This window comes from Stegodyphus dumicola, chromosome 11, assembly GCF_044657685.1.
Source record: "Stegodyphus dumicola isolate Sdum_Otavi_A_Nest chromosome 11, ASM4465768v1".
Classification (NCBI taxonomy): domain Eukaryota; kingdom Metazoa; phylum Arthropoda; class Arachnida; order Araneae; family Eresidae; genus Stegodyphus; species Stegodyphus dumicola.
The window spans coordinates 73,820,402-73,835,599 of NC_140778.1; the positions used below are offsets into that span (position 1 = coordinate 73,820,402).

The 15,198-nt window shown below is 33.1% G+C and overlaps 1 long non-coding RNA gene across 1 annotated transcript; it reads left to right on the top strand.

Annotated features, from left to right (window-relative positions):
• Positions 1-364: 364 nt before the first annotated feature.
• LOC146994108 (uncharacterized) lies at positions 365-14,301 on the top strand. The gene is made up of 2 exons (XR_015044012.1): positions 365-893; positions 14,203-14,301. It is a non-coding gene; the product is annotated as an uncharacterized LOC146994108 (long non-coding RNA).
• Positions 14,302-15,198: the final 897 nt, after the last annotated feature.

Sequence of the window (15,198 nt, forward strand, 5' to 3'; positions counted from 1 at the left end):
ATTTAAAACATTTTGGCATTTGCAAAATAAAATAAAAGTAGCGAATACTCTATCAAGGGTATCGAAAGACGTATACAATTTTAAATGTACCGTAAGGTATTTTTCATTCTTTAAGCATAACATTTATCTTAAAATCTTAATTTTTGTAGTTCAACAGCTTAGAATTTTATAAAACAAATTCATAATCAAAATCACTGTTGTTAGTTATCGAAAAATAACCAAGATGTGATTTTTGCTTAAATGTCGCTAAACTATACAAATTGTTATTATCCATCATACTAGGAATGTTTCTTTTATGCGGAATTGTCCCGTTTTTTGATTTGTATGGAACTGTCGTCTGTCGAAATACTATCAGAACCGTGTCAAACAAGCTTCTGAATGTAAACAAAGAACACCATCTGGTGACCCAAGACCCAAGCTTCAAAGCAGTGCTTCACTTCTAGCGCCGGATGGCCCCTCCTTCCTTTCCTACCTCCATGAATTGAATTTTCTCTACATTATATCTAAAGCAAAACCTTGCGAATCGGATGAGAATTTCTGGAGATTTGCCTTAAGCCTCCATGGGTGAAGGTTACGCTCTCTTCCGCCGCTCTCATGGCGAGCCATGATCCTAAGTCGAACCACGGTGTTCTTCCTCTGGGTAAAAGCTTTTCCAACTGGAGTGTGGCTATGGATGACTTCAGTGATGATACAATGACCGCTACTGAATATGGACCTTCTGCTGATTGAAAAACTAAATTTGGAAATCTAGGTATTGGAATCGAAAATTAACACAATCAAGGGTACGAAAAAACAACTTGACACTACTAGACCTGTTACTGAACTGGATAAATACACCAAGTCACTTGCAAAGATGTTACGAGAAGACACGCTGCAGAAGGACTACCTAATAGGTAAGCAAGATATTTTAATTTCTCAGTGTACTAAACCCTTTCCCTCTAAATCGGCTAGTAATGTTAACTTGCAACATCTAAAAAGGAAAATATTAGATAACTCTGATCTTTCTGATAATAACTCAACTCAAAATGATGGATTCATTAAACCCACTCAAGTAGCCTGAATAGGAAAAAAAGAACACGTAAAAAAATCTCATAACTACTAGCAATAAATTTCATACCTTAAATGCGGACAATGCAAAATATCATCAGGATAACGATAATACTCAAAATAATCTTCCTAAAGCTCCTGAGGATCAAACTACTCTTCCACTAAAAAAAAATTCTGTACCTCCTATTATGGTAAAACTCCCAAGCAACATCAAACAAAATGTATATCTGAAGCAACTTGCCCCTGAATCCTCTTCTAAATTTTACAGCAAAAGTAGCGGTGAATTTCTTAAAATCTTTTCAAACACTTCCGATGATCACAGAACTCTCACTACTTATCTTAAAAATCATTCAGCGGTGAATTTCTTAAAATCTTTTCAAACACTTCCGATGATCATAGAACTCTCACTACATATCTTAAAAACACTACCTCATGAATGCACTACACAAAAAAACAATTAAAGTCGTAATACGAGGATTACCTATTGACATGGACACCACAAAAATTAGTGACATTCTAACTGAACAAGGATATAACGTACAGACTTGCCAACTCTCCCGATTTAGGCGGGAGACTCCCGATTTTCGACCGCTCTCCCGCCAACCCGATTTACAATATATTTCTCCCGACTTTTTCTTATTCTTAAAATTTCTCACGATTTTTATGGAACTTGGCTTAATACTTTGTTATATGAACAAAAAAAGTGATTTTGGACTTCCGAAGCAAATGAATTTTCTCTAAATTATACCTAAAACAAAACCTTGCGAATTAGATAACTTCTGCTTTGTGAGTGATAGCATATACGTATCCAGAAACGTCCTTCTCCAGTTCTCCAATGGGCATCGTGCTCCACTGCGTGTCATCTGGCATATATTAGCCAATGAGGACAAAACAAGCTGTTATTTGGATGCTCTTTAGTTATTTCAGTAATTTTGTCCTGAGTTGTGTGAGTACACGTGCCTTTGGGAAATAGTTTTAGAAATTATCATCTTTTGTTATGTCTGCGAGAAAGGTGAAATACTCGTTTACGTTTCAAAAATCGTACACAGTTGACTTTCCTTCCATTATTTCCTCAAGGAAATGTAATAAATTTGCGATGTGTACCGCCTGTCGTTGCGATTTTTCGATTTTGCGTGGTGGAAGGGCGGATGGTCTCAGACATGTGCGTACACAAAAACACAAGAGCAACATGAGCTTTTTTGGAGAGGGGGGGGAAATTTTCTTCGGAAATAAAAAACCAAAAAGTTATGAATGCAGAATGTCTGTTCTCTGCCTTTTTACTGGAGCACAACCTGCCACTGAATGCATCGGATCACGCTGCAGCTTTATTTAGAAAAATGTTTCCTGGTAGTGAAATCACTAAGAAATACTTAAGTGCAAGAACCAAAAGAGGTGCAATTGTTAAAGAAATGGATTTGAAAAATAAATCTTCAGTTATTGATCGCATTAAAACAGGAAGCAATAATACCGATTCAAAACTGTATCCAATTGTTGTTTCTTTTTTTAATCCAGAGTCTTCAGAAATTGAGTGCAGTTTACTTTCTGTCCCCACTTTGGAAGGACATTTGACAGGCTTTAATATAGCACAGCTAATTATTAAAACTTTAAAAGAAAATGCAGTCCCTCTGGATAATTGCTTAGCACTAGGTGCCGATAATGCACCAGTATTGGTAGGCTTGAAGACTGGTGTTGCAGGCATCTTCAGAAAGAAAAATTCAGATTTGCAGATTATGAGGTGCACCTGTCACCTCTTAAATTTAGCAGCTGAAAAAGGAGTAGCTTCTTTACCAATAAATGTGGATGAACACATTGTTGATATTTATTATAATCTTGAAAGGAGTTCTAAAAAGGAGGAAAAATTGAAACTGCTATTATGCAGTGTCCAACAGTCCAGCAGCTGCATAATAACAGTTTACAATTAGAAAACTTGGATGAAGTTATAAAATCAGCTAGGATTGACACCCAGTGGAGTTTAATTGGAGAACTGAAAGATGCTGATGGAATTTTAAAATATAGAGAACTGTCTAGAATTATGTTGGCCATCTTGACAGTTCCCCATAGTAATGCAGAGTGTGAGAGGATTTTCAGTGTTGTTGCGAAAACGAGGACTAAATGTAGATCTAATATTAGTGACGACACATTAGAAAACTTTTATTAGTGAAAGCAGGCCTACGTGGCAATTGCTATGAACAAAATTATGAAGTTTCTTTCTTAAAGAAAGCAAAATCTGCCACTGTTTATACCATTTGTACAAAAACTGATTAAAGGTTTTTTTTTTTTTTTTTTGTTTTGTTTTGTTTTGTTTTCTTAAACGATGCAAGTAATAAAAATGTTTTTTATGTGTAAGGTATTTTTGTGTTGCTTGCATTTAAGAATTAGTTACTATTTAAAGTTAATTCATTATTAAAAACTATATTTTCCTCATTTAAAAAGTCTTTTTAACATTGTGAAAAATCTCCCGATTTCTTAAAAAAATCTCCTGATTTTTGAGTGTCATAGGTTGGCAAGTAGTACAAATGACATGTTTATGTACACAACAACCCATGCCTTTATGTCAAGTTCAACTTCTTCCTACACCCAATATTGGCTCTCTATATGACATTACACATTTCTCACTATTCATAGTTGAAATTCAAAGGTACATAAACAAAAACCTCATTTCACAGTGCCAAAAATGGCATCACTTCCAAAAACTGTTTCCTAGCCCCATGTTGTGTCAAGTGTGCAGGAGAACACAAAACTTCACTATGCCCAAAAGCAGGTTTCTTAGAAAATCCCATCTGTGTAAACAGCAGTAATTCTCACTCTGCTTCTTATCGTGCTTCCTTAAAATTCCCCAAACCCAAAACTATTAGTGCAAATCAGCAAAAAAAAAAAAAAAAAAAAAAAAAAAAAAAAAAAAAAATCCTACTATGAGGTACTACTCAATAAACATCAAAATTCTGGACCACAGCAGATAGAAAAAACTCCAAATCAACCTTATCCCACTCTTGAACTCAGTCAAAACCGAAAACCTCCAAAAACTCCCCATCAGCCTTCATAGAATTTTTTAATGCTATAAAAGAACTTGAAACAATTTTCAGTATTCTCTTATCTAAGCTAACAAAGCTCATCAACCAAAAATTAAACAAATTAAGAAACGCTCAAACTGTTATTGAAAAAATCTACATAATCTTCCTAATCCTCTTACAGGCTAATAACTCAAATTCTAATTAACTTAATATCCCAACAATTAACTAATTCAGATGATATCTCCTAACTGCAACTCTTCTTCATTTTAATTAAACTTCTATTAACTCCCATGTCTTAGACTAACTCCTCCCCTTGCTTTCGGCTTCCCCTTCAAAATTGCATGGCAATGAAAAGAGCCCCCCTGCACACTGAGAATCTCTCGCCCACCTACCACCTTCTTCCTCCTTTGCACATGACTGCTCTGACTCCTCAGTTTCAGCACCTCCTGAAATGGCCAATAAATGGCACCAGGTTTGCTACTTTTCCCCAAGCTCTCCATCCAGCTACACACTCGGTTACAGCTATCTCTCGAAAGTGAATTTGCTTGCCTACTCGGTGCTTATTTTTAGAACTCTTGTCGTCAACATCGACTCATGGTCACCTTTATATCAGACTTGCAATTACTCTTTCCCATACAATGCTCGTCAACATTTGAAAAATCGAAAAAATTGTTCTGCTGGGATAGGTTTTTAACCAGGAGCCCCAGAGCTAAAATTGCACTGGAGCCCGGCTCTGGTACTTCTCAGTTTTCGTGATAAGTTATAATTTCAACCAGAGTGCACCGTTAATCGTAAAAGATGCCTTAAAAATCAATTCTAACTTCTGAATGTAGGCCTGTCTTTCCCTTGCACTTAAGCTTTGCACAGAGGTTAAGACTTTTAAGGAAAGAAATGCCCCCAATTGTATGTCAAAGGCTTATTCTCCAGGGTATGGTATGAATTTATGAGAGTGGGTAAGTGTTATGTTCCTCCCTCAAAGAACTAAAAGTGGTGCCCAGATCGTGAACGTTCCGCACTAGTGACTTCCTCCTGCAAAGCTCCTGTATGCTTTCTGAATGATGTAACCAAATGGGGTTACCGCTGTTGTCACTTGTATCGAGAAGTCTTATGTAGTGCATAAATGTTCATTCGTTTTCACGAAGAGGATTTAAATATGGATATAAGCATAAGAGATAAATGTTACGTGTGTAACGAGCCATTTAGTGCGATGACAAAAATGTATATGTTATCTGCGCAGAAGAGTGGCCTCCAGTGTTTTGAACATATGTTAGAAACAACTTTTACTTGCTTTTGCAGTAAGCACTTGTCTCTGTAGCTAGAAAATCTCATTTGAGGTCATGTCTAGAATTTTTTCACAGGTTGACAGAATATTCATATAGCAAAATTCTTAGAAATCAGATAGGAAAATCTGAATAGTGTAAAGCATACTAGTGAACCTGTAGAAGAAACAGAAATTCACATTTGATGAAAATAAATTATAAACCATTTATTTTTTTCCACAAGATGAAATATTCAATATATTTTTACATGATAAGTGTTCAATGTTTATATCTGCTGCATAATGAAGTCTGGATAAGAACTTCAAAAACTGAAATTCTAAATGGTGGCTAAATGTTTCATCCAATATATATGCTGTAAATTATTTGTGTTTTCAGGGTTGCCACGCTACCTGGAGAACCGGGAATTCGAAAATTGACCAAAATATTTAGGGAAAAGTCAGGGAATTTAAGTATTTTTGTCAAAATCTGGAAAAGTCAGGGAAGTTCATACAACGATCCCGCCAAAAAAAGCAATTTTTGCGCCGACGTCGGAAGAGATAACTTTTTTGGCGAATTATGTATCACGTGAGTGTCATTCGAGTAGCTGGCATAGAGCCAATTTTCGCAGCTCCAATTTGATTGTCTTTTAGAAAGGCAAAGCAACTTTCCCACAACTTTTGGTTTCCAGTATTCTCGAGAATAGCATGTGCAGTGCATGAACTAAAGAAAGTACCTGTTCTCGTATAAAACAAAATGGGTTTAATCCTAGTATATGGTATCATGAAGGTTAGAATCAAAGAATATGTATTGTAAAGAAGGAAAACCTCTCTGCAACAGACGTGGCTCCATTCCATCATAGAGGGAAACAGCTGTGCATGTCTGATATATCTGTCGCCAAAGCTCGAAACCGGTGTCGAAGTTCGAAGGTCACGTTATCAAGAGTTCATAAAATGAATATCGTTTAAAATTTCTTTAACCACTTGCGCTAAAAAGACGTGCCACGCACACGCACGTCAAGATGCTTTTGTCTCAAACCGCGAGCGACGTGAACACCACGTCACACGCATTTTTGCGATAAGCATTTATCGCAAAAATGAAAATAACATGGTGCACACGTCGCCTAACAACGACATTGTTTATTTCTCGAGTTACAGCTCTGGATTGCACTCGCAGATGCGGAGCGGCGTAAATGAGACACTTTACCGCTTAGCGCACGGCACCGCAACGGTGAAGTTTAGTCTTAGCGCAAGTGGTTAAACTCTAAAGGAAATGAAAATATTTTTTGGCGCAAGTAAATTAATTCATGGATTAGTTATTTTCAAGGAAAAAAAAAAAAAACTACGAAAATCCGTTTTTAAAATTATTGCGAAAAATCCGAGAAGAAACGTCCTTTGATAAAATGTTTCTTCTTGGATTTTTCGCAATAATTTAAAAACGGATTTTCGTAGTTTTTTTGTCAAAGAGCGTTTCTTCTTAACACGTGTTCCTCAATTTCCTGTACACGTCGCGGAGAGGAAAATTCTGGCCGCCAGGTTCCGTCGCCAAATCCCTTGGCAAATTTTCCCTCCGCATTCTAGCGGCGTAATAGCATTTTACTTGTATGGAACCGTTTCTTCTTTACATAGACGTTCTTTGGTTAGAATAATAATGGGATTTGGCGACATCATGATGCGCAGTAAACGGGTCATTTTGGTCTTGGCGACAATTTTTAAAATCGTGCCAAAGCCTTACCGTATACTAGAATTTTACCGCAAAATCTTTTTAAACCTTTTTTTTTTCTTTTTAATAAATACCTTGCCATTTTGCAGTAAAATAAAAAAAAATAGTAATCAGTCATCTAGGCTAGCCATGTAACTATATTCGCTAAAATATCGTTGATTATTCTAATTCAATTTTTAAGTAATTATCTTTATTTTTATGTTATTCATATAATTTAATGTTGCTTCTTCCCTCTAAATTTATTTATTATTAGTAAATAATATTTCCAAATTTCAGGAAATTTTCTCTGGCATAATCCTGAAATTAATTATAGCAGTATGATGACATACCATCACGAAATTTAATGCACATATTTTTTCATTATGTATGCTGCGAAATAAATATAAAATACCTCAATTTATTAAAATAGATTTCTTTCTTTCGTTTAGCTGCAGAATGTCTGCAAAAAAAGCCTTATTTTATTCCAGATTGGGAAGATTCTAATCTCAATCTTCAGTGGAGAAAACAACAACTATTATAATTATATTTGTGTTTTCAAGTGTTAAGGTGCCTTTTAAGAACATACCTCACGCAAATTAAATTTAACTAAAATGTAGCCTAACTATTTAGCATTGCGTTGTGATTTATAAGGACCGGATTAGCCTCGTGTTGAACTGGTGATGATCATGAGTAATAATTAAATAAAACATACATTTGTTATCCAATGTATATATCTTAAATTTTATTAAGTTTCTTAAGTGGAAAACTAAACAAAATTATCAAACAAAGTATACCAAGAATAATTAAGAATAAATGTCCTCTGGGATTCATTGAATAATTAAGTGAATTTGCTACACAATACAAGTAATACCATAATTAATTTACCTCTTAGCACAGCCAACGTACATTACGCGGATAGACCGGAATTTTCTTGAAACACACCTGGAAAAGTCAGGGAATTTCATTCTCCTGTTTGAGTGGCAACCCTGTGTTTTGCTTTAAACTGTTTCTGAATTTCACACAGTTACGTATTACAACCATGCCATTACAGATAGTAATACCATTCTTGGTACCTGTCATGAAAACTATATTAGATATTTCCACTCATCCTGAACAAGTATTAAAGACCATGCCTGTTGGGCTCGAGTATCAAATGTGTCAGTGTATAAAATTTACAAAATAAGTGAAGCGTTCCATTGCATTGTTAGAAAAGTGAAATGAAATCTCCGACATTTTCAGTCAAATCTTGGACATATTAAGATCAGTGACACCAGGTGTGTAGTGTGTATAAGAAGAAATTTGTGTAGCGTCATATCTCTGCATGTAAGAAATCGAAGCATGATAGATATTTATTTTGAAAACTTTTATAATTTTTCATGTAATAGATAAAGAAAGCTAAAGTAATTCAGTTGTATTTTCTGCTATCATATTATAAGATGAAATTGTTTTCCATTTTAAGAAGTTAGGAATAGTTTGTCTCTGAAAAATAAAATAAAATAATAAATGCTATAAAGCACACATGTTAAAAAAAATAAACAATTTAATAAATGTCATAGGCAGTAGCTTTTTTGCTAGGAGCTTCGGAAAGTATGGAGGTTTTGGAAGTACTGAGCAAAGGTAAAAGTATTGTTGAAATTATTTTAAGATTAGTTTCATTTCTCATCTTTAATATTTTTTTCGTGAGAACTGTATACTGTGTAATTATTTCTGTACATTTAAATGTGTATCAGTTTTCTCTGTAAAATTCACTTTACACTTTTCTGATTTCTTTTCTTTTCAAAATTCACAAGTCTTGCATCTGTTTGCTCGCACAGAGTTTGTAGGGGTGCCTTTTCGATTAACTCACATACTCAGGATTTAAAGGCATACGATTTCTAAAATATGTGACAAAATGATTTAAGTCTTGTTGGCATTATCATTTAATGGTCATATTTTGTGAGAAATTTTTGATGAATATCTTATTTTTGGAGAATTTTTTTAAGGACATTGAAAACAAAATTATTTGAATTTTTTATTTTTTATTCTGAAAGTTGGTCTCTTAACATGTTTAGGTTAGTGTAGACTGAAGGGTACCCCATGTATTATCATAAAGTTTTTGTTTCATTTATTGCCAAGCCAAGAGAGTACACAATGCCAAGTTTGAGATTCTCTGATATTTTTTTAAGTGAAAATAGGTTAATATGTACATGGATACTGAGTTCGTGCAATTCTTCGACTTGTTATTTTGTCTTTGTGTAGCAGCGATTTTTGGTGCTAAAATAATTTTTGGCGCTACACAAAGCCAAAATAACAAGTCAAAGATTCGCACAAACTTGGTCTCCATGTACCGGCAAAAATTGCAGTTTTTGTCAAGAGGTTACCCGTAAATATACTTTTACCCATGTTTATGTTCTCTTTACTTTCTCTTCATTAGACACCTATACCGAAAGTTGCAAAAATAGTTCTAATCTTATTACATGGAGAGCTATCTGTACAAAAGAATTTTTGGTATTGTTCCGTTTTGAATTATAATTCTGTTAAAGAATTGCAGCGCAAATGCGCCCATTTAACAGCTCGCGTAATCTAGCGTACGCACTGATTTCAGATTGCGTAAGCTTATATAGTTCTGTATTTCTTAAGATGCCATTGAAATACTAGTTTAATTTTTAAATCCTTTTTTGATATCCTATGGATTTAACAATATGGGAAATGCCCATGATGAAAAGTCTGCAATAAAATTTTGGGTGAAGTGCAGAATCACCCACTGCTTGACACGTTTTTAAGAATTGCACATACTCAGTATCCATGTACACGGCGACCTATTTTCACTTAAAAACAAAAATCCCAGAATTGCTGAAAAATGGCACTGGGCACACAAACTTGACTTTATCTATGTACACATCGACCTATCTTCACTTAAAAAGTAAAAGAAAATTGACAAAAATGCAATTGTTTTGACCCTTGTAAAAAGCAGCAAACAAATAAGTTGGCGATTCTGTACTTTACCGAGAATTTTTTCAAAGAAAAAGCATTATTCATTATAGAAAATTATGTTTGAACAACCAACGAGATGAAATTATGCTTTAGCGATAACTGGGTAGCGAAATAGCGATGCAGGCATCCATTCAGTTATGTTTAGCAATTTTTATATAAATTATAATAATGATCTGGAATAGTTATTTACTCTTACGCTTCCTTTCAGTCATGTTTAGCCTTTTCTATATAAATTATAATAATAAAAAATATTATATGAAATTAACCTTTCATCTAAATTAAAACATCAATCTTAGATAGTTATTTACTATTATACAGTACAAATTCCGTAATCCGGACTCGTCGGGACTTCAGCGATTCTGGACTAGGGGTTTTTCCGGATGATAGATCATCAATTTAAATCTGGTAAGATGGCATGCAAAAATTATACAATTAAAAATAGGGGTACGTTTCCGTTTTGCCGGCGCAATAGATAAAGTCGCCAATAATGGTACAACTGATGCCAAACGGAATATCTTCGCTGATAACCTTTTACGCCTCATTTTCAAAACAAGTCGCAGCCATTTCTTATCCGATTGATTATTTCTTTCAATACTGGCATACAATTATGTAGAATTATTACAAGATAGTTAAATTTTATGCCCTAAGACCATTCATGGTAATTAAGTCAATTAGAATGCAATCACACTGCACACCCTAAGGCAAAAATATAGAAAAGGCAAAATCAATTGTTAAATTCATAAATTCTAATGAGAATGCACTAGCGAAGTAAAGCACTGCGGTTTACATATTTTCTGAGTAAGCTATTTGTACAAATTGAAATAATTCTTGCATTTAAACTTGTATTCCAAATTAAGATTTAAGTTGAAATTAATGTAGATAACTGCTGAGAGAATTAGATTTTTGTAGCGCAGTTTACGTGAGATGGTCACACTTGGGGTCACGCGATTTAAACCGGCAAATCAGGATGTAGAACCATGAAAGCATAGTAAATTCTTAAATTAATGTATTTTTACAAAATGTTAAACCATATTAAAATATTTATGCCTTCAAAATAAAAAATTCTTAGAATTAACATTTTTTAACATTTTTTATGTGTGTACTGTATGATGTTGGCAACAAAGTCTGCTTGGAGAGTTTTGTGCAAGCGAAACTGAAAAGTACCAAAATATGAAACTGTAATTTATGAAATAAAAAGCAATTATGATCTAAAGGGTATCAAAATTTAAAAAAAAAAAAAAAAAAAAAAAAAAAAAAAAAAAAAAAACCCTTAATAGTTATTTCTTTACTTTATTAAACATTTCTTTCAATGTAAGTTGTTTAAGTTGCTTCGTTTTATGTGCTAATACTTTCTCTTTAATTCTATAAACAGACAAAATTTCTTGTTCAGTTGCAAAGTTCCGCTGTTCAAGTCCTGTAATTGCTGTGCCGAGAATACCGACTAACTTGTCAGTCGAAATTTTTTCGTTTTCACTAACCTCTCTGTCACTTTCTTCATGCCTTTATCCATTTTTTGTTTGATGGACATCGAAACATGCTTTCGCTTTGTAGATCCTTTGGCAGCTTCAGAGTCGGAAACTCTTTGACATAATCGAAAGTTCAAGCTTACTTTTTATAAAACTGCTCTAATAGTCTGCAAAAAATAATAAGCCGGATCCATTTAGAAGATTAAGGAGCAACACAATCTGCAACATTAACTGAAATAGATAATTAGATCATTTTAGCCTAGCTTATACTGTCCGTTATACATTAAACGTGCATGTGTAAACGTATTATGCGCATGCATAAACGCCAAGCATGTGCAGAAAGTTTGTAGCTTTGAGGTCCAGATTATAGATCATTCCGGATTATGGACTCCCGGATTAAACACTTTGTACTGTATTTATAATTATTTGATTATAAGGAAAGTGTCATTTTACATTATAAATCATATTTAAATAAATAATATGATGAGGTATATTAGTTTAGGTAATTCAATGTAATTTCATTTTAAATGAAAATACGTACACAATTTTTTTTTAAATTTCATTTAATTAAATGGAACTCTAGAGTTATTCAAAATGTTATTCATCAGTCTTTTTTAAATACTTCTTTTCAACTTCTTTTTTTTTTTTTTTTTTTTTTGTTCTAGTTATTTTTTATCTATTTACAAATCTGTATTCTTAATTTCCAACCAAATTCCACTTATCATTTAGGTAAATATCCATACAATGCATAATTTCATAGTTTCTAGTGAACCTTAATAAAGTTTAATTACAGTTTTGTGTTTTTGATAAGTTTAAATCAGATTTATATTGTGTTGTGTTCCAGATTTAAAAAATGAATTAAAAATATTTGTACACCAATTTGGATAATTTCTCGACTTTATTGTTGGCTTTACATTGTGTTCAGTTTTGAAAATTCAAATAATATTTCAGAACTTAAAAGTAAGCTTATTTTGTAATTCTAGATATTTTCTTATTTGTATTTACAGTTTGCAAGAAATGGCATTATGGTGATTAGAAATGGCATTATGGTGAAGCGTGGTTCAGCTAAAGTTTCACAAGAACTGAAGTCATGCAGCATGAAACATTTGAAGATTAAATATGAGATATCTCCTTGCAAACGCAGCATTTTTTAATAAACTCCTTAGCTAATTTGCTCATGCATGAAAATGATTTATTGTATATAACTTTTTCATGAGATTAAATAAGCACATGTATTGCTAAATAACCTTTGAATTTAAATGAACTGCTATATTTAGCACATGTTTATAGTTTCTCAACAGTGTGGGTAAAAATATGTGTGTTTCTAACACACATTTAACTGTGAATATCTAGTTACAAATATCACATTCATGTCATTTCTCATTGTTGCTGGATAAGTATTTGTCTCTTTAATGCACTTGTGTGTGCGGATGATTTACAAACATTGCATTCATGTAAGTTGCCCCCAGTGTGTGTAAATAATTTTATTTTAATGATGCAAATAATTCATCACATACAACTTGTTCATGTGTGATAAAGATTTAATATGACTTTTGAGTATAAATGGCACGAACACACTCATGTTGTTTTGTACCTGTGCGGAAAGCAATATGTGCCTTTAACATACTTGCATGTGCAAATAACTTACTATATATACCTGGGGTGGCCAAACTTTATGACGACAACAGCCTCATGGTGGATTTCATGAATGTTCGAGAGCCGCAAATCCATATTTAAACCATTTAAAAAATAATAAGACATGTTTTTAATGGAAAGAAATGTTTGAAGTAAATTAAGAGTTTCACATTTTATATGCGATTCGCATGGTTACATGTAAATGTAAATAAATATTTTTTTTTCCTCTCTGTCCTGTATTCAGGAAAGTAAGTCCCAATAAAATATAAATTTGAAATTAGTGTACTGTGTAGTTGAGCATTCTTCTTTCAGACAGAAAAAGCAAACATATTCTTTTTGTTTCCACCTCCTTTTATAACCGTTGTTTGATTTTAGCAGACGTAAGCTAAAATCGGAAAAATATGTATTGTTCTTTAAGAATACAGTTATGTAATACATTTTTCATATGAGTGAGTTATAAATAATTAATTTTAAAAAAGTTGTTTTTTTCTTTAACTCAAAATCTTTTAGAAAATAAATGAAGAAATGTAAGTCAACACGCATTGCAAAGAAAACTTTTATTCCCAAATAGGCAATAGAGTGCATTCCAATGAAACTGTCATTTTACGTATACCAGTAGTGTTCAGATTTATCACAGTGTTACCTCTTAAAAATGCAAACCTCAAAAAACAACTTTACTACCCAAATCGAAACTCGGACCACATTGTTTATAATTTGAAGATTTGGTAGAGAAATGTGCATAAAAAGAATTATTTTGTAAATTTTTTTTGATAAACTTATTCCTATTTATCTCAAATTCACAGCCAAAACCACTGTGTTTTTGGAACATGAGGGCATGCAGTTTATACACTTGCTATATGGAGAATTCATCGAGGTCTATGCAAGCATTTTGCATTGAATGATCAATATAAGTGTTTTTTTAATTAACTTGTAAGTTGGAAATTTTTAAGACTGGGCATTGATGATTATTATCAAACATAACTTATAGTCTCTAATATTATGTGATTTGTTTTAATTTTAAAATGTTTTCTATTCTTGCATGCTGATTGGTTTATTTTTCTGTTGCTGTGAAAAGTAAAATATATTATTAGAAAAGACATTTTGTCTTTATAGGATAATGCCTGAATCCTCTGATCAAATCTTCATAGCTCTCCACTGGATGGATAGAAGTAATTGTTGACATGAATTAAACAAAGGTCTTTTCATTTCAAAGGGCTTTAAATTTCTTTCTTTTATATTTAACACAAGTAACTTGAAATGTATTTTTTCTTTCCAATAGCAGCTTACAATATGCCCTTTTAAACAAATAATAACACACATTTCTCACATGCGAATTTTATTTTATAAGAAGGGCAGGGCCAGATTGAAGCACAGATGACTTAGGCAGTTACCAAGATATATATACTGTATTTACTCACATATTCTCCCCCCCCCCTCTCCCCAGTTTTTTATTTTTTCAGAATATGATCTAAAGACTTCTGATTGTAGCAATGTAAGATGTATGCACAAATTGTAAATTATTTTGTGAAAATAAATGAAAAAATAAGCAAAAAATGCTAAAAGAAAAGGTACGAATGTGAAAAGGGAAAATAAACATGCAGTTTACACGTTAATTAGAGATTGCATCACCAAAAGACAACCAAAATTAAAATAAAGCACAATACTGGAGTCGCAATTGCTAAAAAAAGAGGGCATGCTGAACCTATGCATCAGTGTGCAAGCAGCGATACCATTACCATTACCTTAGTTGTGTGTCGCGTATCAGCCTTGTGGCTTTAATAAGATCATCTTGAAAAATTGAGCTGGAGATAAAAGGAATTAAGTATAAAGTCACCTAAAAGCCGAAGATTAATCATAAAAATCATTATGAGAGGATAAACTGTAGTCATTGCTTAAATTTAAAATTGCAGTTGAGAATGATATAAAAAATTTCCGATAGTAAGACTTTGCATTATTTTCAAAAACATAAGGCAGAAATAAAAGAATCTTGGATAATTAGTTGTACGAAGAAGCGTGTTTAAATATCCGTAAGTAAAAATATGATACAAACCAGAGAAAAAGTGGACCTCGAACTCTGAATCTGACCGGAGGTGAGAACTTTGTGTTGTG